The 2,091-nt window shown below is 38.7% G+C and overlaps 1 pseudogene; it reads right to left on the bottom strand.

Annotated features, from left to right (window-relative positions):
- Positions 1-767: 767 nt before the first annotated feature.
- On the bottom strand, positions 768-1,852 carry LOC131221780 (anthranilate synthase beta subunit 2, chloroplastic-like; annotated as a pseudogene).
- Positions 1,853-2,091: the final 239 nt, after the last annotated feature.

The raw sequence follows: 2,091 nt of genomic DNA, 5'->3' as shown, positions 1-2,091 counted from the left end.
AGTTTTGTTGGAACCAACCCGAAAGGTTGTAAATCAGTCCTCTTTTTTTCAATAAAATTCTCTCTTAAAAAAAAAAAAGGAACTACAAACCATTGTCCATGCACACCTGAATCCTGTGCGCTAATACCTTAAGCACGCGTAGTTGGTAACTGCTATCTGCAAATTAACCTATTTCGGCACATTGTCGATTCAATTGCCAGTCTTGGCATCTGAATTTAGATCCCATGGCATCACCAGTACTCACCACTCATTCTACCCATCACTACTACTCATATCTTAGACCTTGTCGCTGTTGATTTTATTATTTTACTAATAAATATTGTATTTCTTTACAAACTCAAACTTTTTATACAACCAAAGAAAGAAAGACGGGTATACAACTATGGGATAGAGCAGTCCTGGGTTCTATTAGACTGATAAATAGGAACCGAACTTCTCACATATATAATTGGGCACTGAGGCTGTCAGCACTTTGGATATGCAATTTTCGTCTTCCATCAAAGGGAAATTTTTAAATTTTTTCATGGGAGTGCTGCCAAGTCACCACTCCATTTAGAACAACGGGCCTTCTCCTTTTGGTTGTTGGCCTGACCCGAATTAGAGTTCTGCTGTACAGCCTTGGGCCTTTTCTGAATGAAATGAAAGTTCCTTTTTAAAAAAAATGTTATGGACGTAGCTGTGCTGTTTACTGATCATGGAGCATTTTTTGCCTCCTATTTTTACAACTTTTTTTTTATTTAATAATAATAATAACATTAACTTACCTCACATGATATCTGAAAGTTGTAAATGGGGACAATCAATCTAGGCATATAATTTAAAAGACACCACAAAAAATTGCTTACAGATTTTCTTCTTCTTTCATTTTGAACTATAAAAAGAAACGCCTATGGTTGGACAAATATGTATCTGGCCTCCATTCGATCGATTAGTTTGAGAAAATTGCGGACTATCTCTTTACCTTCGGTGGTTATAATGCTTTCTGGATGGAACTGGACCCCCTGGATATGCTTAAATTTTCTATGACGAGCAGCCATTACCAACCCATCTTCTGTCCACTCTGTAACCTCAAGTGCCTCATTAGGAAAACTATCATTTTCAATCACAAGGCTGTAATATCTACCAGCGGTGAAAGGGTTTGATAGACCTAAAAACAAACCGTCTTCACCCTTTTCATCATAAAACACTGGAGACCTTTTTCCATGCATGACACCATATGGAAAGTGCACAATTCGTCCTCCAAAAGCCTCCCCAATGCACTGTAAGCCCATGCAAACTCCAAATAAAGGTATAGTAGGGCCAAGTTCCAAAACTGTTTGTAATGATATTAATTCCTGAATCTTGAGGTGTACCAGGTCCTGGGGAAATAAGAATGCCTCTTGGATTTTTCATTTTCATTTCCTCAACTATGAGCTCATCATTCCGTTAGACTTCAAAGTTTGCACCAAGCTCCCACATATACTGGCACAGATTGTAAGTGAAACTATCGTAATTGTCAATAACAATGATCGGATTCTCCTTCTTCCCATCCCTAACCGAAACTCTAACATTGTTTACCCCGCTCGCCGCAGTCAGCGACACCGACACAACTCCTCTATGAATTCCTGCTGGAGTATGGAATCCAGTGAGCCGGCGAGGAGCTGGAGCTGCTGCTACTGGAGTCTGTGAAGAGAGGGAAGTAGAATAAGAGATGGGGATTTGAAAGAGAGAGATAGCCATGGGAAGGGCAAAATGAGAGAAAGGGTATTTGAGAATGAAGAGATTTTGAAATGGGTTTTGAAGAACTGCTTTTTAGGGTTTTCGGAGAAAATGCATTTTTCATTCATCTCTCTCTCTTCGTAGCAACGATTTTTCCGCTCCCATTTTTTACAGCTTTGCTCTGTCTGTTTGATTAGTAAATGATGTGGATGTGTCACATGGCACTCTAAGATAGGCAAGGCCCCAATTTGAATCCCACTGGAATGTTTGTACTTTCTGTTTTTTTTCATCAACAAAGTTATACGTGGAGAGCTCCCAACTTAAAGAAAAAGAAAACATATATATACATAAAACAGATAAATCAAAGTTTCGACAATTTAGCCCTAAATCTAT

The sequence above is a fragment of the Magnolia sinica genome, chromosome 12, assembly GCF_029962835.1.
Source record: "Magnolia sinica isolate HGM2019 chromosome 12, MsV1, whole genome shotgun sequence".
Classification (NCBI taxonomy): Eukaryota; Viridiplantae; Streptophyta; class Magnoliopsida; order Magnoliales; family Magnoliaceae; genus Magnolia; species Magnolia sinica.
This window is presented reverse-complemented; position numbering and strand designations above follow the sequence as displayed.